The sequence below is a fragment of the Watersipora subatra genome, chromosome 2, assembly GCF_963576615.1.
Source record: "Watersipora subatra chromosome 2, tzWatSuba1.1, whole genome shotgun sequence".
Classification (NCBI taxonomy): Eukaryota; Metazoa; Bryozoa; class Gymnolaemata; order Cheilostomatida; family Watersiporidae; genus Watersipora; species Watersipora subatra.
The window spans coordinates 47,172,252-47,198,450 of NC_088709.1; the positions used below are offsets into that span (position 1 = coordinate 47,172,252).

General features: G+C 36.6%; 1 pseudogene; it reads right to left on the bottom strand.

Moving 5' to 3' along the window:
- LOC137388259 (uncharacterized) lies at positions 1-24,206 on the bottom strand (annotated as a pseudogene).
- Positions 24,207-26,199: the final 1,993 nt, after the last annotated feature.

The following is a 26,199-nucleotide window of genomic DNA, read 5'->3' on the forward strand; positions in this document are numbered from 1 at the left end:
TTATTTAGCCTTAGGTAGTCGATCCCTTTCGCCGCCATATAGGCTGCGCTTTTCTGTGACAGTTAGTGCTGTTAAACACAGAGAGCACTAATAATGAACTAGGATTCTAGATAATCAACAATGCACGGGATCGTGCTAACGCCCAACCAATACAAACACATGTTCTGGGCTAATTAATTATGCTTCAATAAATGTACTGTCGATGATAGAGGTAATGAAATCACATCAATTAAATTGTGCCCTGCGGTTGCGTGGCCCTAGGGCTATATGTCAATCGCACTTTCGCAAGATCTCGCAATGCTTCAAATAAATTAGTCTCAGTCGCGACCCTCAACATCACAATAAAATGAAAAGGCTAGTGCATAATATCATCGGGGAAACATAGTATGGTGCTTAGAATCTGAGTTATTTATCATAGAAATAATCGGCACATGGAGAACTAATGACACCGATTCCTTTGTCATTTTCATTGGTTTTCTGGAGTTGTCCTACCTTCGCCTGACACTAGCGTTATTATCGTAGTTGATAAATATAAGCGGTAAGCCATAAAATAAGTGGTAAGAGCACACAACACCGCATATGAAAATTGTGATGCCACAATTTTCGAGTCTATACCATTGAACATTTCTGTGGTATAACTCTGGTGAAATCCTATAAACACCAACCAACGTCTGTCTCACCATGTCAAACAATGGCACATTCGAAAGCCAAGACTCTGATGTGTTGAAATATATGATAAAAAATTATGTAATTGATGCACTTTAAAGAGGAAGCAGCCTCACTTAGCCTTGTTTTCAGTTTGCTGTAGTCTCTCTCAAACTTGCTAATGTCGTATTGAATGACATGAGCTTCTGAGAACTCGACATTCGATGTTTCCTCCTTCTTCGGCGTCTTCATTGAGCGAGTTCTAAACAGAGAGAAATACTGTGACAACTTCTATTTTTATTTCAGATAAGCTGCTTTCTAGTATACTCACAACATTAACAAGAGTGTGTCGGTATTAGCCAATAGATAGTCAGCACTGGCAGCGGTCTAAGCATCAATGTTTGTACAATATACTATGGATATATAAAACAAAATTATATTACAATATATTTATATAATTTATTCTTCAAGTATATTACAACATTTCATATATTATAATGTTATATCATATGGTAATTTATATGATAATTTAAATATTTTATTACATATAAATTATATATATATTAAAACTACCTACCATTCAGTATCATCAAAGATCTGAAGATTTTCATCTTTCGAGCCAATTCATACTACAAAATGCTGCTCTGGTGGATATATATTATTCATGGATATAGATTTTTATGTTAGTATACATATACCTGCTTCTGCTGCCAAAAGAAAATATTTTGCTGTGAAAAAAATGGGCTGACGCATAATTCAGTTTGTTATGGAAGTCTATTTTCTTAGCTTTGTGACCCAAAAGTTACAAAGGTGTGCATTATCTATTTTCAGTAACATAAAATTCAAAAGCAAAATAATACCACATTTTTCAAATTAGGCGCATTATTAAAATTTCGGAAATTCTATCAATAACGTGGCCTAAAATTCCATTAATCAAAATAATGAAGTCACGGTAAAATTTTCTAAATAAACTCAGCAAGTGTACTGGAAATGTAAAACAAGTAATGAATATGACTACTTCCGATGCCGGCAGCATATATATAGTGACTGAGTTTAATAATCAATATAGCTAGAAAGTTTAGGATGTGTTTGTGAAGTGAAAAGCTACAGATTTTAATTTGCAACCTAATCTACACATGCATATTTACATGTATAAAAACTTTTTAGAAATATCAAACATACCTTTGATGAAAACTTCCTGATACTAAAAGCATTAACATTTTTGGTCCTAGACAATATAAAAAACTGTTTACAGTTGATTTAATTAGGTTATGATAGGTTACAATAGGTTCACGGGTGTCTATGACCATGTTCTGTAGCATACCATTGCAATCCTAGAACAGGTGTGTAAACATGTCATAGTTTAAGGCAGCATATATGTCATTATGCTGTCAGTTTTGACAGCAATGTAAGCATGTCTTGCTGCAGTGCGTATGACTTACTTCTTGTGTACAGAGCCAGCAGGGTGCCTTTCCGTCTGGAAAGGAGCTGCACCAGCTTTTTGTAGTAGACTCTGGGATGCTTGACAAGTGTACGCTATTCTATCACTCATCTGCAGTGGTGACTACAATAAAAATCAAATGTTGACACAGCAAAATATGTTTAGATTTACACATATAATGTATTGGCATAGGAGCTAGAACAAGAAAATGTAATTCACCAGTACTTTTCTAGAACACTAACATTGACCTTACCAAATCATCTAAGCTCGGAGGTTGCATGTTTTCTAATCCTTCTGTAAGTCCAACTGGAGTCTTAATAAAATGATTTCCAAACTGGAATACGAGGGTGATAGAGGAGCGTCCCACAATCTACAAAGCAATAGTGTCTAGAGAATTTGATCAGTGCAGGCTGATAAAAAACTCCACTTGCTGGGTGGTCCAGCAATGAGCAATAAAAAAGCTTAAAATCTGTGAGGCTTCAGATCAGCCAATCACATGCAGGCTGATAAAATTAGTCTAATGCTAGCTAATTGGCTAATGTGCCTAATGTTTTGCTACTACCAGAAAGGTAATTTAACTAACAAGTTCTAAATTTGATGAAAGCTCGTGTAAGTGCATTTACACCGGGGTAATTTATAGGAGTTGCTTCCTAGGCGACCAATTCGGTTTGGTGTAAAATAAAAAATTGTTGTAAAACCGCCTTTGTATCAGTCGCCAACACCAGATCAGCAAAATCTTCATACTCTGTTTGTCTATTTTGAACAGCCATAATTGACAGAGTACAACATAGAAGTGAACAATCACATATCGCAATGTTAACCGCGACACAAATACAAGCAAATGGAATGGATATCGATGTGGTATTTCATTGGCTAAAAAATGTGACTCGTTTAGAATAGTCGGAGTTTGAATTGAGTTTAATTTGAAAAATGCTTTTCAAATTGTAAACAGACTGGATGTCATTCCAACTCTAACTCTCTCAGCGGAAACACAACTCCAATAAATTGCCCGATCGTGAACACACGGGTAATCATAAATATTGAGACGCATAAACCTCAAATGGGTTTAGCAATTACCTTGTTACTAGCCAGAAGAACAGATCTGATGTTCCAATTACATTTCCAAATTTATGAAAAGTTTTTGTGCGAAAATCTTTTGGTAAAAAACTAAAAAGACAGGGGATATCGTGCTTTTCTGCAAACTGCAACTCCTTAATGGCACAAAACAAACAATGGAAATGTTGTAAGTGACTGAGAACTGGTACAGCCTACTTTGATTGAAATCTGTTTGCTCAGTGTAACATTTATTGGATAGCTGAGTTAAGTTTGAGTTCCCGATGAACATGTCCACTTTTCCACATCATATTCTTGGTTATTATAAAAGCCACCCGATGATGTCACTAATAACCTAGGAGAGACATTGGAAGAATGCAGTTGGCTGTACAATACCACATGACCGCTTTTCTCTACATAACTGAAAAGGATGCAGTTTATATAGAAAAGAGATGAGAGACTCGTGACTCAAATACATAAGTAGGTACTTAGTTTAAGAAAGATGCATCTAACACAGAAAGTTACTGCTGTCATAAATACTTATGTATAGCTCATGGTTCTAAATATAAAGGAATTTGAGTGTACATGCCCATGCCCACAGGTACATGCCCATGCAGAGTGGGGTAAAACTAGCAAGCATGCGGTTATCTTTGTCACATGGTATTGTGTAGAAGCCTTAGTCAGAACCACGGCTAGTTACGGTTGCCCACTCTCCACCCTCATAGCTGATAAAACTGTTCAGGAAAGTTGGGCAAAATCAGTGTAGGTAACTACATATGTCAGGGGAGACGATGCACATGGTCAATAGGTACGAATGAGTTCATACCATATAAAGTGTAAATGGAGTTGTGTTCTCTTGAAGAAAAAGCTTTATTATTCATAATCAGTGCTTTTATAGTACACACTATCGGAAACATGCCAAATGTTAATAAAAAACTATTTCTTTATAAATAAGCCCTAAAATTGAGCCATGGTATTAGGTCAAGCTTAATGGCTATTTGAAAACAAGAAATAGGAAGAAAAACTCCCAATTTTTCCAAATGCCTAATATCAACAGTTTGACAGAGTAAGAAAAGATACATATGGACACTCTTTAGTGAATTAGCTTGGCTATAACTAGTTTCTTTAGATTTGAACGGTAAAACAGTGGACAAAGACATGAATTTGGTTCGCTTGAATTAACCAACACACATTGTACCCAACTTGAACAAACTAGAGCTGCTATTAGAGAACAAAAAGAGCAGTAAATATCTGTAAACCTAAACTAAAGCTACCTAAAGTAGCTAATGATTGCTCATTGCTAACTGTTGTTTGCTTATTGCCAACTGTTGTTTGCTTATTGCCAACTGTTGATTGCTTATTACCAACTGTTGATTGCTTATTACCAACTGTTGATTGCTTATTGCCAACTGTTGATTGCTTATTGCCAACTGTTGATTGCTTATTCCCAGCTGTTGATTACTTATTGCCAACTGTTGATTACTTATTGCCAACTGTTGATTGCTTATTGCCAACCGTTGATTGCTCATTGCCAACCGTTGAATGCTTATTGCCAACTGTTGATTGCTTATTGCCAACTGTTGATTGCTTATTGACAACTGTCGATCGCTTATTGACAACTGTTGTTTGCTTATTGTCAACTGTTGATTGCTTATTGCCAGCTGTTGATTGCTTATCGCCAACTGTTGACTTCTTATTGCCAACTGTTGATTATTAATCACTAGCTGTTGATTGCTTATTGTCAACTGTTGATTGCTTATTGTCAACTGTTGATCGCATATTGTCAACTGTCGATTGCTTATTGTCAACTGTTGATTGCTTATTGCCAACTGTTGATTGCTTTTTGTCAGCTGTTGATTGCTTATTGCCAACTTTTGATTGCTTATTGCCAGCTGTTGATTGCTTATTGCCAGCTGTTGATTGCTTATCGCCAACTGTTGATTTCTTATTGCCAACTGTTGATTATTTATCACCAGCTGTTGATTGCTTATTGTCAAATGTTGATTGCTTATTGTCAACTGTTGATCGCATATTGTCAACTGTCGATTGCTTATTGTCAACTGTCGATTGCTTATTGACAACTGTTGTTTGCTTATTGTCAACTGTTGATTGCTTATTGCCAGCTGTTCATTGCTTATCGCCAACTGTTGATTTCTTATTGCCAACTGTTGATTTCTTATTGCCAACTGTTGATTGCTTTTTGTCAGCTGTTGATTGCTTATTGCCAACTGTTGATTGCTTATTGCCAGCTGTTGATTGCTTATTGCCAACCGTTGATTGCTCATTGCCAACCGTTGAATGCTTATTGCCAACTGTTGATTGCTTATTGCCAACTGTTGATTGCTTATTGACAACTGTCGATCGCTTATTGACAACTGTTGTTTGCTTATTGTCAACTGTTGATTGCTTATTGCCAGCTGTTGATTGCTTATCGCCAACTGTTGACTTCTTATTGCCAACTGTTGATTATTAATCACTAGCTGTTGATTGCTTATTGTCAACTGTTGATTGCTTATTGTCAACTGTTGATCGCATATTGTCAACTGTCGATTGCTTATTGTCAACTGTTGATTGCTTATTGCCAACTGTTGATTGCTTTTTGTCAGCTGTTGATTGCTTATTGCCAACTTTTGATTGCTTATTGCCAGCTGTTGATTGCTTATTGCCAGCTGTTGATTGCTTATCGCCAACTGTTGATTTCTTATTGCCAACTGTTGATTATTTATCACCAGCTGTTGATTGCTTATTGTCAACTGTTGATTGCTTATTGTCAACTGTTGATCGCATATTGTCAACTGTCGATTGCTTATTGTCAACTGTCGATTGCTTATTGACAACTGTTGTTTGCTTATTGTCAACTGTTGATTGCTTATTGCCAGCTGTTCATTGCTTATCGCCAACTGTTGATTTCTTATTGCCAACTGTTGATTTCTTATTGCCAACTGTTGATTGCTTTTTGTCAGCTGTTGATTGCTTATTGCCAACTGTTGATTGCTTATTGCCAGCTGTTGATTGCTTATCGCCAACTGTTGATTTCTTATTGCCAACTGTTGATTATTTATCACTAGCTGTTGATTGCTTATTGTCAACTGTTGATTGCTTATTGTCAACTGTTGATTGCTTATTGCCAACTGTTGATTGCTTATTGCCAGCTGTTGATTGCTTATCGCCAACTGTTGATTTCTTATTGCCAACTGTTGATTATTTATCACTAGCTGTTGATTGCTTAATGTCAACTGTTGATTGCTTATTGTCAACTGTTGATCGCTTATTGTCAACTGTTGATCGCATATTGTCAACTGTCGATCGCTTATTGTCAACTGTTGATTGCTTATTGCCAACTGTTGATTGCTTTTTGTCAGCTGTTGATTGCTTATTGCCAACTGTTGATTGCTTATTGCCAGCTGTTGATTGCTTATCGCCAACTGTTGATTTCTTATTGCCAACTGTTGATTATTTATCACTAGCTGTTGATTGCTTATTGTCAACTGTTGATTGCTTATTGTCAACTGTTGATTGCTTATTGTCAACTGTTGATCGCATATTGTCAACTGTTGATTGCTTATTGTCAACTGTCGATTGCTTATTGACAACTGTTGTTTGCTTATTGTCAACTGTTGATTGCTTATTGCCAGTTGTTGATTGCTTATCGCCAACTGTTGATTATTTATCACTAGCTGTTGATTGCTTATTGTCAACTGTTGATTGCTTATTGTCAACTGTTGATCGCTTATTGTCAACTGTTGATTGCTTATTGTCAACTGTCGATTGCTTATTGACAACTGTTGTTTGCTTATTGTCAACTGTTGATTGCTTATTGTCAACTGTTGATTGCTTATTGCCAACTGTTGATTGCTTTTTGTCAGCTGTTGATTGCTTATGGCCAACTTTTGATTGCTTATTGCCAGCTGTTGATTGCTTATTGCCAGCTGTTGATTGCTTATCGCCAACTGTTGATTTCTTATTGCCAACTGTTGATTATTTATCACCAGCTGTTGATTGCTTATTGTCAACTGTTGATCGCTTATTGTCAACTGTTGATCGCATATTGTCAACTGTCGATTGCTTATTGTCAACTGTCGATTGCTTATTGACAACTGTTGTTTGCTTATTGTCAACTGTTGATTGCTTATTGCCAGCTGTTGATTGCTTATCGCCAACTGTTGATTTCTTATTGCCAACTGTTGATTATTTATCACTAGCTGTTGATTGCTTATTGTCAACTGTTGATTGCTTATTGTCAACTGTTGATCGCTTATTGTCAACTGTTGATCGCTTATTGTCAACTGTTGATCGCATATTGTCAACTGTCGATCGCTTATTGTCAACTGTCGATTGCTTATTGCCAACTGTTGATTGCTTTTTGTCAGCTGTTGATTGCTTATTGCCAACTGTTGATTGCTTATTGCCAGCTGTTGATTGCTTTTTGTCAGCTGTTGATTGCTTATTGCCAACTTTTGATTGCTTATTGCCAGCTGTTGATTGCTTATTGCCAGCTGTCGATTGCTTATCGCCAACTGTTGATTTCTTATTGCCAACTGTTGATTATTTATCACCAGCTGTTGATTGCTTATTGTCAACTGTTGATTGCTTATTGTCAACTGTTGATCGCATATTGTCAACTGTCGATTGCTTATTGTCAACTGTCGATTGCTTATCGCCAACTGTTGATTTCTTATTGCCAACTGTTGATTATTTATCACTAGCTGTTGATTGCTTATTGTCAACTGTTGATTGCTTATTGTCAACTGTTGATCGCATATTGTCAACTGTCGATTGCTTATTGTCAACTGTCGATTGCTTATTGACAACTGTTGTTTGCTTATTGTCAACTGTTGATTGCTTATTGCCAGCTGTTGATTGCTTATCGCCAACTGTTGATTTCTTATTGCCAACTGTTGATTATTTATCACTAGCTGTTGATTGCTTATTGTCAACTGTTGATTGCTTATTGTCAACTGTTGATCGCTTAATGTCAACTGTTGATCGCTTATTGTCAACTGTTGATCGCATATTGTCAACTGTCGATCGCTTATTGTCAACTGTCGATTGCTTATTGCCAACTGTTGATTGCTTTTTGTCAGCTGTTGATTGCTTATTGCCAACTGTTGATTGCTTATTGCCAGCTGTTGATTGCTTATCGCCAACTGTTGATTTCTTATTGCCACCTGTTGATTATTTATCACTAGCTGTTGATTGCTTATTGTCAACTGTTGATTGCTTATTGTCAACTGTTGATTGCTTATTGTCAACTGTTGATCGCATATTGTCAACTGTTGATTGCTTATTGTCAACTGTCGATTGCTTATTGACAACTGTTGATTGCTTATTGCCAACTGTTGATTGCTTATTGCCAGCTGTTGATTGCTTATCGCCAACTGTTGATTTCTTATTGCCAACTGTTGATTATTTATCACCAGCTGTTGATTGCTTATTGTCAACTGTTGATTGCTTATTGTCAACTGTTGATCGCATATTGTCAACTGTCGATTGCTTATTGTCAACTGTCGATTGCTTATTGACAACTGTTGTTTGCTTATTGTCAACTGTTGATTGCTTATTGCCAGCTGTTGATTGCTTATCGCCAACTGTTGATTTCTTATTGCCAACTGTTGATTATTTATCACTAGCTGTTGATTGCTTATTGTCAACTGTTGATTGCTTATTGTCAACTGTTGATCGCTTATTGTCAACTGTTGATCGCTTATTGTCAACTGTTGATCGCATATTGTCAACTGTCGATCGCTTATTGTCAACTGTCGATTGCTTATTGCCAACTGTTGATTGCGTTTTGTCAGCTGTTGATTGCTTATTGCCAACTGTTGATTGCTTATTGCCAGCTGTCGATTGCTTATCGCCAACTGTTGATTTCTTATTGCCACCTGTTGATTATTTATCACTAGCTGTTGATTGCTTATTGTCAACTGTTGATTGCTTATTGTCAACTGTTGATTGCTTATTGTCAACTGTTGATCGCATATTGTCAACTGTTGATTGCTTATTGTCAACTGTCGATTGCTTATTGACAACTGTTGTTTGCTTATTGTCAACTGTTGATTGCTTATTGCCAGCTGTTGATTGCTTATCGCCAACTGTTGATTTCTTATTGCCAACTGTTGATTATTTATCACTAGCTGTTGATTGCTTATTGTCAACTGTTGATTGCTTATTGTCAACTGTTGATCGCTTATTGTCAACTGTTGATCGCATATTGTGAACTGTCGATTGCTTATTGTCAACTGTTGATTGCTTATTGCCAACTGTTGATTGCTTTTTGTCAGCTGCTGATTGCTTATTGCCAACTGTTGATTGCTTATTGCCAGCTGTTGATTGCTTATCGCCAACTGTTGATTTCTTATTGTCAACTGTTGATTGCTTGTCAACTGTTGATCGCATATTGTCAACTGTTGATCGCATATTGTCAACTGTTGATTGCTTATTGTCAACTGTTGATTGCTTATTGACAACTGTTGTTTGCTTATTGTCAACTGTTGATTGCTTATTGCCAGCTGTTGATTGCTTATCGCCAACTGTTGATTTCTTATTGCCAACTGTTGATTATTTATCACTAGCTGTTGATTGCTTATTGTCAACTGTTGATTGCTTATTGTCAACTGTTGATCGCTTATTGTCAACTGTTGATCGCATATTGTCAACTGTCGATTGCTTATTGTCAACTGTTGATTGCTTATTGCCAACTGTTGATTGCTTTTTGTCAGCTGTTGATTGCTTATTGCCAACTGTTGATTGCTTATTGCCAGCTGTTGATTGCTTATCGCCAACTGTTGATTTCTTATTGCCAACTGTTGATTATTTATCACTAGCTGTTGATTGCTTATTGTCAACTGTTGATTGCTTGTCAACTGTTGATCGCATATTGTCAACTGTCGATTGCTTATTGTCAACTGTTGATTGCTTATTGCCAACTGTTGAATGCTTTTTGTCAGCTGTTGATTGCTTATTGCCAACTGTTGATTGCTAATTGCCAACTTTTGATTGCTTATTGCCAACTGTTGATTGCTTTTTGTCAGCTGTTGATTGCTTATTTCCAACTGTTGATTGCTTATTGCCAGCTGTTGATTGCTTTTTGTCAGCTGTTGATTGCTTATTGCCAACTTTTGATTGCTTATTGCCAGCTGTTGATTGCTTATTGCCAGCTGTTGATTGCTTATCGCCAACTGTTGATTTCTTATTGCCAACTGTTGATTATTTATCACCAGCTGTTGATTGCTTATTGTCAACTGTTGATTGCTTATTGTCAACTGTTGATCGCATATTGTCAACTGTCGATTGCTTATTGTCAACTGTCGATTGCTTATTGACAACTGTTGTTTGCTTATTGTCAACTGTTGATTGCTTATTGCCAGCTGTTCATTGCTTATCGCCAACTGTTGATTTCTTATTGCCAACTGTTGATTATTTATCACTAGCTGTTGATTGCTTAATGTCAACTGTTGATTGCTTATTGTCAACTGTTGATCGCTTATTGTCAACTGTTGATCGCATATTGTCAACTGTCGATTGCTTATTGTCAACTGTTGATTGCTTATTGCCAACTGTTGATTGCTTTTTGTCAGCTGTTGATTGCTTATTGCCAACTGTTGATTGCTTATTGCCAGCTGTTGATTGCTTATCGCCAACTGTTGATTTCTTATTGCCAACTCTTGATTATTTATCACTAGCTGTTGATTGCTTATTGTCAACTGTTGATTGCTTATTGTCAACTGTTGATTGCTTATTGTCAACTGTTGATCGCATATTGTCAACTGTTGATTGCTTATTGTCAACTGTCGATTGCTTATTGACAACTGTTGTTTGCTTATTGTCAACTGTTGATTGCTTATTGCCAGTTGTTGATTGCTTATCGCCAACTGTTGATTATTTATCACTAGCTGTTGATTGCTTATTGTCAACTGTTGATTGCTTATTGTCAACTGTTGATCGCTTATTGTCAACTGTTGATTGCTTATTGTCAACTGTCGATTGCTTATTGACAACTGTTGTTTGCTTATTGTCAACTGTTGATTGCTTATTGTCAACTGTTGATTGCTTATTGCCAACTGTTGATTGCTTTTTCTCAGCTGTTGATTGCTTATGGCCAACTTTTGATTGCTTATTACCAGCTGTTGATTGCTTATTGCCAGCTGTTGATTGCTTATCGCCAACTGTTGATTTCTTATTGCCAACTGTTGATTATTTATCACCAGCTGTTGATTGCTTATTGTCAACTGTTGATCGCTTATTGTCAACTGTTGATCGCATATTGTCAACTGTCGATTGCTTATTGTCAACTGTCGATTGCTTATCGCCAACTGTTGATTTCTTATTGCCAACTGTTGATTATTTATCACTAGCTGTTGATTGCTTATTGTCAACTGTTGATTGCTTATTGTCAACTGTTGATCGCATATTGTCAACTGTCGATTGCTTATTGTCAACTGTCGATTGCTTATTGACAACTGTTGTTTGCTTATTGTCAACTGTTGATTGCTTATTGCCAGCTGTTGATTGCTTATCGCCAACTGTTGATTTCTTATTGCCAACTGTTGATTATTTATCACTAGCTGTTGATTGCTTATTGTCAACTGTTGATTGCTTATTGTCAACTGTTGATCGCTTAATGTCAACTGTTGATCGCTTATTGTCAACTGTTGATCGCATATTGTCAACTGTCGATCGCTTATTGTCAACTGTCGATTGCTTATTGCCAACTGTTGATTGCTTTTTGTCAGCTGTTGATTGCTTATTGCCAACTGTTGATTGCTTATTGCCAGCTGTTGATTGCTTATCGCCAACTGTTGATTTCTTATTGCCACCTGTTGATTATTTATCACTAGCTGTTGATTGCTTATTGTCAACTGTTGATTGCTTATTGTCAACTGTTGATTGCTTATTGTCAACTGTTGATCGCATATTGTCAACTGTTGATTGCTTATTGTCAACTGTTGATTGCTTATTGCCAGCTGTTGATTGCTTATCGCCAACTATTGATTTCTTATTGCCAACTGTTGATTATTTATCACCAGCTGTTGATTGCTTATTGTCAACTGTTGATTGCTTATTGTCAACTGTTGATCGCATATTGTCAACTGTCGATTGCTTATTGTCAACTGTCGATTGCTTATTGACAACTGTTGTTTGCTTATTGTCAACTGTTGATTGCTTATTGCCAGCTGTTGATTGCTTATCGCCAACTGTTGATTTCTTATTGCCAACTGTTGATTATTTATCACTAGCTGTTGATTGCTTATTGTCAACTGTTGATTGCTTATTGTCAACTGTTGATCGCTTATTGTCAACTGTTGATCGCTTATTGTCAACTGTTGATCGCATATTGTCAACTGTCGATCGCTTATTGTCAACTGTCGATTGCTTATTGCCAACTGTTGATTGCGTTTTGTCAGCTGTTGATTGCTTATTGCCAACTGTTGATTGCTTATTGCCAGCTGTCGATTGCTTATCGCCAACTGTTGATTTCTTATTGCCACCTGTTGATTATTTATCACTAGCTGTTGATTGCTTATTGTCAACTGTTGATTGCTTATTGCCAACTGTTGATTGCTTATTGTCAACTGTTGATCGCATATTGTCAACTGTTGATTGCTTATTGTCAACTGTCGATTGCTTATTGACAACTGTTGTTTGCTTATTGTCAACTGTTGATTGCTTATTGCCAGCTGTTGATTGCTTATCGCCAACTGTTGATTTCTTATTGCCAACTGTTGATTATTTATCACTAGCTGTTGATTGCTTATTGTCAACTGTTGATTGCTTATTGTCAACTGTTGATCGCTTATTGTCAACTGTTGATCGCATATTGTGAACTGTTGATTGCTTATTGTCAACTGTTGATTGCTTATTGCCAACTGTTGATTGCTTTTTGTCAGCTGCTGATTGCTTATTGCCAACTGTTGATTGCTTATTGCCAGCTGTTGATTGCTTATCGCCAACTGTTGATTTCTTATTGTCAACTGTTGATTGCTTGTCAACTGTTGATCGCATATTGTCAACTGTTGATCGCATATTGTCAACTGTTGATTGCTTATTGTCAACTGTTGATTGCTTATTGACAACTGTTGTTTGCTTATTGTCAACTGTTGATTGCTTATTGCCAGCTGTTGATTGCTTATCGCCAACTGTTGATTTCTTATTGCCAACTGTTGATTATTTATCACTAGCTGTTGATTGCTTATTGTCAACTGTTGATTGCTTATTGTCAACTGTTGATCGCTTATTGTCAACTGTTGATCGCATATTGTCAACTGTCGATTGCTTATTGTCAACTGTTGATTGCTTATTGCCAACTGTTGATTGCTTTTTGTCAGCTGTTGATTGCTTATTGCCAACTGTTGATTGCTTATTGCCAGCTGTTGATTGCTTATCGCCAACTGTTGATTTCTTATTGCCAACTGTTGATTATTTATCACTAGCTGTTGATTGCTTATTGTCAACTGTTGATTGCTTGTCAACTGTTGATCGCATATTGTCAACTGTCGATTGCTTATTGTCAACTGTTGATTGCTTATTGCCAACTGTTGAATGCTTTTTGTCAGCTGTTGATTGCTTATTGCCAACTGTTGATTGCTAATTGCCAACTTTTGATTGCTTATTGCCAACTGTTGATTGCTTTTTGTCAGCTGTTGATTGCTTATTTCCAACTGTTGATTGCTTATTGCCAGCTGTTGATTGCTTTTTGTCAGCTGTTGATTGCTTATTGCCAACTTTTGATTGCTTATTGCCAGCTGTTGATTGCTTATTGCCAGCTGTTGATTGCTTATCGCCAACTGTTGATTTCTTATTGCCAACTGTTGATTATTTATCACCAGCTGTTGATTGCTTATTGTCAACTGTTGATTGCTTATTGTCAACTGTTGATCGCATATTGTCAACTGTCGATTGCTTATTGTCAACTGTTGATTGCTTATTGCCAGCTGTTCATTGCTTATCGCCAACTGTTGATTTCTTATTGCCAACTGTTGATTATTTATCACTAGCTGTTGATTGCTTAATGTCAACTGTTGATTGCTTATTGTCAACTGTTGATCGCTTATTGTCAACTGTTGATCGCATATTGTCAACTGTCGATTGCTTATTGTCAACTGTTGATTGCTTATTGCCAACTGTTGATTGCTTTTTGTCAGCTGTTGATTGCTTATTGCCAACTGTTGATTGCTTATTGCCAGCTGTTGATTGCTTATCGCCAACTGTTGATTTCTTATTGCCAACTGTTGATTATTTATCACTAGCTGTTGATTGCTTATTGTCAACTGTTGATTGCTTATTGTCAACTGTTGATTGCTTATTGTCAACTGTTGATCGCATATTGTCAACTGTTGATTGCTTATTGTCAACTGTCGATTGCTTATTGACAACTGTTGTTTGCTTATTGTCAACTGTTGATTGCTTATTGCCAGTTGTTGATTGCTTATCGCCAACTGTTGATTATTTATCACTAGCTGTTGATTGCTTATTGTCAACTGTTGATTGCTTATTGTCAACTGTTGATCGCTTATTGTCAACTGTTGATTGCTTATTGTCAACTGTCGATTGCTTATTGACAACTGTTGTTTGCTTATTGTCAACTGTTGATTGCTTATTGTCAACTGTTGATTGCTTATTGCCAACTGTTGATTGCTTTTTCTCAGCTGTTGATTGCTTATGGCCAACTTTTGATTGCTTATTACCAGCTGTTGATTGCTTATTGCCAGCTGTTGATTGCTTATCGCCAACTGTTGATTTCTTATTGCCAACTGTTGATTATTTATCACCAGCTGTTGATTGCTTATTGTCAACTGTTGATCGCTTATTGTCAACTGTTGATCGCATATTGTCAACTGTCGATTGCTTATTGTCAACTGTCGATTGCTTATTGACAACTGTTGTTTGCTTATTGTCAACTGTTGATTGCTTATTGCCAGCTGTTGATTGCTTATCGCCAACTGTTGATTTCTTATTGCCAACTGTTGATTATTTATCACTAGCTGTTGATTGCTTATTGTCAACTGTTGATTGCTTATTGTCAACTGTTGATCGCTTAATGTCAACTGTTGATCGCTTATTGTCAACTGTTGATCGCATATTGTCAACTGTCGATCGCTTATTGTCAACTGTCGATTGCTTATTGCCAACTGTTGATTGCTTTTTGTCAGCTGTTGATTGCTTATTGCCAACTGTTGATTGCTTATTGCCAGCTGTTGATTGCTTATCGCCAACTGTTGATTTCTTATTGCCACCTGTTGATTATTTATCACTAGCTGTTGATTGCTTATTGTCAACTGTTGATTGCTTATTGTCAACTGTTGATTGCTTATTGTCAACTGTTGATCGCATATTGTCAACTGTTGATTGCTTATTGTCAACTGTCGATTGCTTATTGACAACTGTTGATTGCTTATTGCCAACTGTTGATTGCTTATTGCCAGCTGTTGATTGCTTATCGCCAACTGTTGATTTCTTATTGCCAACTGTTGATTATTTATCACCAGCTGTTGATTGCTTATTGTCAACTGTTGATTGCTTATTGTCAACTGTTGATCGCATATTGTCAACTGTCGATTGCTTATTGTCAACTGTCGATTGCTTATTGACAACTGTTGTTTGCTTATTGTCAACTGTTGATTGCTTATTGCCAGCTGTTGATTGCTTATCGCCAACTGTTGATTTCTTATTGCCAACTGTTGATTATTTATCACTAGCTGTTGATTGCTTATTGTCAACTGTTGATTGCTTATTGTCAACTGTTGATCGCTTATTGTCAACTGTTGATCGCTTATTGTCAACTGTTGATCGCATATTGTCAACTGTCGATCGCTTATTGTCAACTGTCGATTGCTTATTGCCAACTGTTGATTGCTTTTTGTCAGCTGTTGATTGCTTATTGCCAACTGTTGATTGCTTATTGCCAGCTGTCGATTGCTTATCGCCAACTGTTGATTTCTTATTGCCACCTGTTGATTATTTATCACTAGCTGTTGATTGCTTATTGTCAACTGTTGATTGCTTATTGTCAACTGTTGATTGCTTATTGTCAACTGTTGATCGCATATTGTCAACTGTTGATTGCTTATTGTCAACTTTCGATTGCTTATTGACAACTGTTGTTTGCTTATTGTCAACTGTTGATTGCTTATTGCCAGCTGTTGATTGCTTATCGCCAACTGTTGATTTCTTATTGCCAACTGTTGATTATTTATCACTAGCTGTTGATTGCTTATTGTCAACTGTTGATTGCTTATTGTCAACTGTTGATCGCTTATTGTCAACTGTTGATCGCATATTGTCAACTGTCGATTGCTTATTGTCAACTGTTGATTGCTTATTGCCAACTGTTGATTGCTTTTTGTCAGCTGCTGATTGCTTATTGCCAACTGTTGATTGCTTATTGCCAGCTGTTGATTGCTTATCGCCAACTGTTGATTTCTTATTGTCAACTGTTGATTGCTTGTCAACTGTTGATCGCATATTGTCAACTGTTGATCGCATATTGTCAACTGTTGATTGCTTATTGTCAACTGTTGATTGCTTATTGACAACTGTTGTTTGCTTATTGTCAACTGTTGATTGCTTATTGCCAGCTGTTGATTGCTTATCGCCAACTGTTGATTTCTTATTGCCAACTGTTGATTATTTATCACTAGCTGTTGATTGCTTATTGTCAACTGTTGATTGCTTATTGTCAACTGTTGATCGCTTATTGTCAACTGTTGATCGCATATTGTCAACTGTCGATTGCTTATTGTCAACTGTTGATTGCTTATTGCCAACTGTTGATTGCTTTTTGTCAGCTGTTGATTGCTTATTGCCAACTGTTGATTGCTTATTGCCAGCTGTTGATTGCTTATCGCCAACTGTTGATTTCTTATTGCCAACTGTTGATTATTTATCACTAGCTGTTGATTGCTTATTGTCAACTGTTGATTGCTTGTCAACTGTTGATCGCATATTGTCAACTGTCGATTGCTTATTGTCAACTGTTGATAGCTTATTGCCAACTGTTGAATGCTTTTTGTCAGCTGTTGATTGCTTATTGCCAACTGTTGATTGCTAATTGCCAGCTGTTGATTGCTTATTGCCAGCTGTTGATTGCTTATTGTCAGCTGTTGATTTCTTATTGCCAACTGTTGATTATTTATCACTAGCTGTTGATTGCTTATTGTCAACAGTTGATTGCTTATTGTCAACTGTTGGTCGCATATTGTCAACTGTCGATTGCTTATTGTCAACTGTCGATTGCTTATTGTCAACTGTTGATTGCTTATTGTCAACTGTTGATTGCTTATTGTCAACTGTTGATCGCATATTGTCAACTGTCGATTGCTTATTGTCAACTGTTGATTGCTTATTACCAACTGTTGATTGCTTTTTGTCAGCTGTTGATTGCTTATTGCCACTGTTGATTGCTTATTGTCAGTTGTTGATTGCTTATTGCTAGCTGTTGATTGCTTATTGTCAGATGTTGATTGCTTATTATCAACTGTTGATTGCTTATTGTCAACTGTTGATTTCTTATTGCAAGCTGTTGATTGATTTTTGCTAACTGCTGATTGCTTATTGTCAACTGTTGATTGCTTACTGCTAACTGGTGATTGCTTATTGTCAAGTGTTTAATGCTTATTGCCAATTGTTTACTGCCAACTGTTGATTGCTTATTGCTAACAACTGTTCAAACCTGCTGAGTCAGTTTTAGAGTATAAAGATTGTTAACAAAAATCAACTTGGCTTTCTAAGCCTGCGAGTATTCCATAAAAATTCGAGAGCTGGTTGGTCCAGTAAAGAGCCATGAAACAAGAGATTAAGGCCGACTAATCACATGTGGGCGTTAAGTTAACCTACTGCATATGTGACAACCAATTTGTGCCAACTGCGTACATGACAACTGACAAACAATGCAGTCGAGACCTAGTGGTCTGCAAACCATAGATTGGATTCAATTCCTAACAAAAGTCACCAGTGGTGACCTTTAAATGGAACCATGACCTTTGGTATCTAACCTCAAACTGCCCTCTCTCTCTCTTCAACGGTACATGTTTCCTGTTGTCAAGATGATCTCACCACTGAACTCACACATGTCTAGCTGAGATGACAGAGCCAGTGTTTGTGCAACAATACTCCTAAAAAGTGGACACAACTTTTACTTCAGTAAGCTAAGCAGACATCATGGTCTTCAAGGCATTGCTCATACACACTTAATATTGGTACGATAACTCCATCGAATGGGTAGATGACTCCCATTTGAAGCTGAAAGAATATTATATTGTTTGGAAGCATCAGTAATCTGTGCGCACAATATTTGACCTTTGCATGGTTTAGTTTTTAAACTTGGTATTTTAGGTTTCCCTCCTTTCATAACCGTATTAAAGATTCAAAGTCTATCACCAGCACTTTTAGTCGAAGACTTTTTTCTTACCCTAGGACACATATGTATTCGCGGCATGTAACTTTCGCATTTTCGCGGCAACATCTTCTCGCGAAAATTTCATGAGCGAAACTAAACAATCATAACGAACGAGCGAAAACGCGAAATTAAATGGCTTTCTTCATTGATATTCCCAATAAAATCGTCATATTAGAAATGCAGGCAATTTTCGTGTGTGGTTGGCTCATTGGGCAATTTTTGCTAAACTCATTATATCTAATACACCGACTGAGCAGCATGGCAAAACAAGTTAAGATAATAAGTTTTTTGGAAAAGCCTAGACAAATGAGGAAGCTAATGATATTAGTTTAGTCATTGAATTTGTAACTGATGAGGATGACAGTCTGGTAGGGAAAGTCATAAAACTGAATAATAATTATTGTGGTGATGAATTTTATCACCAACCAAAAGCAATAACAACCCGGAGCCATGGCCACCGCGTGCTATAAATACTTGAGATCTAATATTGGTACCACATCAGTCACGGCGGCAGAGACCTTGACGTCATTGATAGTTCAGGAAACAAATGGCAGCAAGCGATCAAATTGCATTATTGATCTCGCTTACATATTTCTACCTGCGGTTCACAAATACAAACTACTGTACTTTTGGCCGCTATTTTTTTTGATGATTTGAGTCATGCGGCTTATATAAGGGTGCGGCTTATCTGTGGCTTTTTCTTGCACTGCAAAGGCGCACTAACGAGAATCTCCAATTAGTCTCCTTCTAGCGGTGAAAGAAAATATGAAACAATGCCTCATGGTACTGTCCCGCTAGGCACTAAGTTAAAAAGCGTCGGATAATACGAAACTTTGCCATTCTGCACTGTTCCATTTTAGACAGCAAACGTGCTGCCGCGTTAAAAAGCACAGTCCTGAGTTCTGCGGCCTATACAAAGGTGCGGCTTATATATAGTTTTATTATCGTTTTTTTTGGAAAATAAAACAGATGCGGCTTATATAGAGGTGCGGTTTATAGTCCAAAAAGTACGGTAGTCCCAAATTGAAAAATATTTCGTACCAGTGAACTGGACCTGAGGAATCTAATGTTTGTTCCACTGCATTTATTTTTACATCACTATATTTTCGCACTCAGAGCTGCGAAATTAAGTTGCAGCGAAATTTTACTCTGTACGTTACTCACAAAACTAAATACTAGCGAAATATAAGTGTCCTAGGGTATAATGACTCCTGATCAAAATACACTGCAACTAGAAAGAATAACAAAACACCTTGGTTACGGTATGTAGCGCCTCAGAAACTTTACTACATCTTTAAGCCTGAAATAAGATCAAACATAACTATCTTAATAAAGTTGCACCCTGTTGGTGCTAAGGCTATTTGCTGTTTATTTGGTAGGAAGACATAAGTATATCCTCTATACATAATAAAATAATTAACAAGATAAACAGCCTAATTCCCTATGTATGTGACTGCAATCCTCTGCATCACCACTTGAGCATAACAGAAGAAAACCAGCTAAAATCTGTTGAATTTCTCATTACTCCATTTCATGTTACCCTCACTCTGCTAAATGGTTTGGGTGTTGAGTTGTTTTAATTAACATATAAGTGATAATAAAAATGATAAAATAATAAAAATAAAAAAGACAAATGAGAGAAAGGTGAACAAAACGGCTATAGGAAGGATTATAAAACAAAAAATGTCTACCAAAAATGAAAATGGATTTAATGATAGGAATGAGTGTTGTTAGGTCATGACAGGAGAGAGATGGTGGAATAAAATATTGTACAACGATAAGATTACAGGGTTGAAGAGAAACTATTCACTAAAAAAAGGAAAAAAATAAGAAATCTCGAGAGGAAATAAACAGTTTGATATAATTGGGGTGTCTAGGAGGAAAAGGAAGGAGAAAGCATTTCATATGAGAAGAGAGAGAGCTTTCCAAGGAAGAATATTTTACAGACATAAGAGACATCTGAAGGAAAGAAACAATTACTGAAAATACAAAACTGTTCATAATAAAATAAACCTTGCACAAAAATCTTTAAGAAAAGAAGACACATTTTCAGCGACACCAGTTAGTAATGTGTTTAGCCAATGTATAGCAAATGAGGAATTTTCCACAATTCCATCTGCTAACAATAGACACAGAATTTGGAAAATAATTTTTTGGAGCTCTGCATAGAAAAAGCAATTAATGCTTTTACATTTCTTAAAAAAATAAGTTTTTCAATATTTCAATCATCTATTTGAAAATGCCAAAAAATTAATAATAATATAGCAATCTCAGTCGTAATCATGTGGTTATCGATCATGGCTATCGTTCGAGGCTATCGATCGTGGCTATCGCTCATCGTTTAGCAAATCTAGAGGCACAATCTTAACCCTTAGCTTATTCATTAACAGCCATAAATGACTTAATACATTCATTAAATCATGACTAAAGTGCTTGGATCTTAATTAGCACGCAACGGAAAGATTTTATTAGTCATCCGCAAACACTGAAATTGGTTTAGTAAAGGTAAGATGTCTTTACTATCTTACCAGAGAAGTTATTCAAATTCACCGGGCATTCATCTAGTTGATCATATCACTAAGTTTAACTGATTAAAACTATTACACCACTTGCAGAGTTAGGTAATCAGACTGATATAAATGTGGCTATTCCTGCGGATAACCAACTTATGTCAAAAGACGAGACTTGAACAACAATTTTTGTTAGGCAAAAGGCTTTTTATAATTCTAAATAACGAATGAGGATAGACAAACACAAAAGTTTGGTTCGTCCACTGTTTGGACAATTAGAGAGAGGGAGGGGTACAACCTTTTGCTACCAACTACAGGCTAAAAGTGACAATCAGACAACCAGGCGTAAATCGCTGATTAAACTGGAATATTGACTAAATAAAAGAATAGTGACCCACCCGATATGGTATTCCAAGGTAGATACAGAATCTGGAGACTGAGTTCCATCGTCTATTTTGGGCACCGGAACAGTAATACCAGGACTGCCATGCTTGTCAACTCCGACACCTCCTATCTGTCCGCCCCACGGGGACCTCAGACTCTCTCTTCCCTTTTGTGGACTATGAAAAGTTAAAATTGATGAATTTACACAGACTGATATATTTTTCTTTCTCTTCTCATTTTTTGGAAACTTTACCGTTTCCAACTGCCTCTACAGGCCTTCAGCGCATCGGCATATTACCCAGGCATTTGCTCTTCGATAAAAAAAACCAAAAAATGCAATTCTTGTGGATGAAGCGGTGATATCCAAATCACAGTAGATTTATTATTAGCAATCACTTTTAATCAAACAACAAAACACTTTGCTTCTACAGAGAGAGAGACAGGTAAAACAGAAATCACCTGAACTTGAAATCTCTGGGCAGACAGAAACCCTTGAGGGCGAGGTTACGGGTGTCCATCAACTGCTTTTGGAAGTTATTTTGCGCATTTCCATAGCCATTGAATATGTGATCACAAAATATAAGCCGCCCCGACTGGAAAATCTAGATAAAAAAAACAAGATCACGAGCTATGGTAAATCAAAAGAAGGCAACTCCCAACACCACTTGTGTTAATATTTGTTACTGTTAAATAAAGTAAACAAAGACAGCCCGTTGAGAGTGTTTCACACAATAATGTTGGGTTATGATCATATTGATTTGAATTTGTTCCTGGTTACTGTTTATAATACTGTTGTATGCCTGAGCGGTAAATAACATATAAAATTAAAATGCTGCAGAAACAGCGAGACAATCAGCCAGTTATATTGAGTTATCATCGGTACAGTAGACACTCCTATAACATATACATCCCATAATGTAAATTCCATATAATGCAAAGAATTTCACATACCATAAAGTGTCAAGTCAGTACAACTTGTCAAATTTGATTTCAATAACGAGAATCTCGTGGATAGCCTTAAAAATATAGCTTTTTCTCAAGCGCTTGAGAGAGAAAACTACATGTAGAGCTCTCTATTACATGTACTAGTACACTGGCAATCTACTTTATCATGAGAGTTTATCAGGCGTCTCGACGAAACTCAGAAAATAGGTAGTCGTGCAATAATTCAAAAATACTGGAAGCGATCTATTGGTGCAATCGCTGGAATGTTGATATAACAAACTGAATGTCATGAGTTGCAGTTGCAGTCGCAATCTATCTATCGTCAAACGCTACCTTTTATTTTTATCCTGATAACTGACGGGCGGTCAGACAGAGATAAAGTACATTACTAAATACGTATAGTAAAAATATTTTTGTTTTTCGTTATTTTAGACATGAAATATTTTGCAAAATTTTTCCTTTGCACATCAAACCTTGCTGTCATAAAAATGAGGAGAACCTTTAAATTGACATTGAAAGCATTTCCTTTAACTTATAGTCAAATTAGCATCCTCAACCCTAAACCTGGTGCAATTGATGAGAAAAAATGAAAATTTGTCAATACAAACCGTTAACACTAAAGTTTCTGTCAAGTTTTCAAATTAAATAAGTTATGTTTAGTTTCTTGCCATTTTGGAAGAGACAAAAACATGTTTGGAAAGATCTTAGATTAGATTCGGCAATTTGCATGTATTTTACCCTTTGTATAACATAAAATGTAAACATTCCCAGAACAAGTTATTTACGTTGTAGATGCCTCTACCATATATGCAACTTGACCATGAAATTATTTTATAAAGTGAATAAACACTCAAAGATCCTCAAATCAGGTTAAAGTAAGAATAATGGAAGTTGTACAGAGACAGTTTCATGTACTTCCTTCATTGTGAGAGCTACTATAGCCTCAGCTCACAGATAAACTCACTAGGAACATGCCAGGTACAGCATTATGTCTGGTTAGAAGTAATAGCTCGGTGTGGTTAGAGTCAAAGTATAAGCCGTCAACATATCATATCTAAAGAGAAGGTAAGGGTCTGAGCGTGACTGCATACATCTGTGAGCTCGGTTGGCATTGCGATCATTATGCAGTTTGTCTAGCATTTCATCTCCGGTATTCTTGTCAGGAAACCTGTCAATAAAAATATCCAGCAAACATTGAAATAGTTTCTGGCTCGTTACACAAGGATAAAAAATATCATCGCTAATGAATGTAAAATTTACGATGTAGAGAATAAAATTGATTATGATCAGATAACTAAAGAACGCATGGATGGAAAACAGGAGGCTATGCGAGGAAAAAGCGAAATCATAAAATGGAAGACTTTGAGAGAGACAACAACTTACAGAGAAGAGATGACTTATGGAAAGAAGACAACTTATAGAGAAATAACTTTAAAGAGCTAGCACTTTATAAGGAGAAGACAACTTACAAAGAAAAGACAACTTGTAAGAAGGCAACTTGGAGAGCTAAGGTACTGCATGTAGCTTTAGAGAAGAGGTTGCTTTAGTTAGGCAGGAGACGCAGTACAAAATAAAAACAATTCACGGTGAGAAGGCAATTTACAGAAATGGGACATTTTACAGTGAAGAAACATCTTACAATGAAAAAGCAACTTATAGAGAGGAAACAACTTACAGTGAAAACACAATATACTGTTACAAGACAACTTACAATGAGGAGACAACTGAGAGAACAATCAGCCGTTTTCTTGGCACTACTTTCGAAATGAACGTTTCCAGTGCAACATCCGTAATATAAGGAACCCGTCTCCGTGTACATCGGCATAAATTGTGACTTCCTAAAGTATAACAGGACTAAAACATAATCTACTATATAATCTATATAAATGGCAAAAAATCCGTCTGTATATTTGTGAGTGTTTGTACACCTTATAGAGCGGTCGTTCTTTTTTCGATTCGGTCATACAAAGCGAACTGAATTAATTTGAGTAGTAAATATAAGTAGTAAATAAATTAATAAAATTAAGATTTCCTACTCATTAAATAAATTAATGAGTAGTAAATTACATGTAATTAATATTTACTACTAAATGTTGATATTTACGCGTACAGGGAAGGTCACGTAAACGTTTGTTTCTTGCGGCCACCTAGACAATTATTTTCGCGTTTTATCTACTGAACTTCTACTTCAAAAAGGAAAGTACTTCTCATTCAATGTCGTATGGCCTGTGAATCGCCACACATCCACTACTTGAAAACGTTGGATTTGCCACTGTTCATGATGGTGAACATGTTCATTTCCTTCCACAGATGAGTTACTTTGACTTTTTTCCAACTACGAGTACTACAGAACTACAGAACTTGCACAGGTGCTCCGAGCGTTGCGATAGCCCACGGTGAGAAGAAAGAGAGCAGGGTATATTACAAAAAAGCACACCATCTCATTCACCTTTAGACACGCTTTTAGTAGCAGTTCTGGCCGGTTCTAGCTGTAGACATGTTTGCTCAGCAGTTTATGCTCGGCAAAAAGGTTATCATGTCAGCATTATGTTTTATTATGGTAAGGTGCTAATGCTGTATCTGCCTTGGCATCATACTGTGTGTGCTGTTATACATGTAAATTTTGCTGATAATAAATTTTATCAACACATTCACATTGCTGCTGCACTGTTTGTATATACCATGTCAAAACACAGGCTATAGACAAGAACTGGCGAGCCATGATTATTGTTTTAAGCATGTAGAAGTATCCATTCAATAAATGCTGACAAAAACTCAACGGTGCAATCACGAAATATTTTGTAGAATTTCTTGAAAGATGCAAAATTTTATAATACTGCTAGTTTGAAAAACTTCAGTTTGCCTAGCAATGTCAGTTTTATTATCCGTCCTCTACAAAAATAAGACAACTCCAGTTTGAGTGGTTTGGGACTGATGCATTGTATACTAGCTGTAAAAAAACATTGCAGATTTACATTGTTCTCCCCAACATTATTGACATGTATGATTGCATATGCGTATGCATAGTCCAATCAGCGCAACGATTTCAGTAAACTGCATACTTGGAGTTGTTTTACAGTATGAAAGACAACTCTCAATAAAGCTCTTGCTGTACGTGAATCAGCCTGTTCCCGTGGACGAACTATAAAACTAGTCAGATATAAAACTAGTTGGTAAAAGCAGACATTACAGCTCTTGCAAAACATCAAGATATTATAAAGTGGTTCACCTGACATGGTGCAACCCAGAAGTTGCTGCCGCAAAACCACTGGGCATTGATAGTGGTTAGCGACAGTCCACTCTGACATGAGACCCTGAAGTTTGGGTGTATCTGTAGATAATGTAGTTTGCTCTTCGCAAGGGAAGCTTAATACGGGTGCCTCTACTTTTAGACTGACGCCTGTTAATATAATAATAACACATTTTAACTTCAACTTAGCTAGCTGTGACACTTGGAATCACAAAGGGCGTACTGCACACCCTCCATGTAAAACTGCAAACCAGAAAGGTAGGTAAATAAAGCACTCTTATCAAAGGAGGTCCAGTCATAGTCTTCTACATGGCTTCAGGTGGTCTTTTACTACTGTCAACATCAGTAGTAGTAAGTAGTAATAATTACTAGCGTACTTTACCAGCGTAATTACCAGCCAGGTCTCAAACCTCCTATTTTTATATATTAACTTTATCTTGCTCTACTCTAACGGAAAAGCTGTCTTATACAATCTCCACCTACTAATTTTAATTTAATTTTAATACTAATCCTATTTAAACCCTAGCAATAATTTTCTAAGCTAGCATCTAAACTTCACCGATTGTCCACTGCTACA